The sequence below is a fragment of the Zerene cesonia genome, chromosome 18 (genome assembly GCF_012273895.1).
Source record: "Zerene cesonia ecotype Mississippi chromosome 18, Zerene_cesonia_1.1, whole genome shotgun sequence".
Lineage (NCBI taxonomy): Eukaryota > Metazoa > Arthropoda > Insecta > Lepidoptera > Pieridae > Zerene > Zerene cesonia.
Window position 1 is genome coordinate 1,943,958 of NC_052119.1, and position 905 is coordinate 1,944,862.

Consider the following 905-nt stretch of genomic DNA (forward strand, 5'->3'; position numbering starts at 1 on the left):
TTTTATATTCGATAATGCCAAGAATAGAAATATCGTCGTCAAACGTCAAATTCCCATATGAAATACGTTATATCGTCATTAATTTCACTGATTATAATCTATTTTCCTTCTATAGGCTCGTATGAAGGTCCTGTCTATGTTAAGGATAAATGAGGCACTCCTCTTTTCATATATGAAATATAAATAAAGATACGCAGGTGAGCGTTCAGGTGCTAACATAATATCAAACTTGACGTCTATTTAGACTGCTTTCTAGCTGTACACGAGGCTATAAAGGTGCGGATAGACGAGGCATTTAAGTTTGGTGCTCGGTTATTTTTCTCATCTGGATAACAAGGATGGTATGGGGGTAGAGGAAACAGATAAGGGTCAAATAAGCCTATGAGGTAAAAGATGGAAAAAAACATTAAATATTCGTCTATGTTTTGGGAATTATTTTACTATCAGTTGTTTATTTGAATACACTTTACGTATTTAATTACAGACTATATTGTATGATACTATATAATATAGAATCTCACTGTATGGATATTTTTAATTGACTACCATTGAATGTGGAATACACACGTGCGTAAAGGCATGGAGCATAAAATCTTACAAAGTATGATAAGCAAACAATGCCATCATACAAGATTGGTATCCAATTGGTGGTGTATTCGATTAACTTTTTTATTGCATTATAACTCCATGAAAAGTATTATACACTTAGCTATTTATTACGAGTTATGGTCCAAGCGCACTTGGCACCGCTATTACACAATATTACGTAATAGAGGTCTGCCTTGGCTTCACCGTGTTAGATCAAATCAAATCAAATCAAATTGTTTATTAAATCAAACACTTAACCTAACTTTAGAGCTAAGTACATCACTGTAGCAGTACTAATAGGTATCAAACAATTAGAT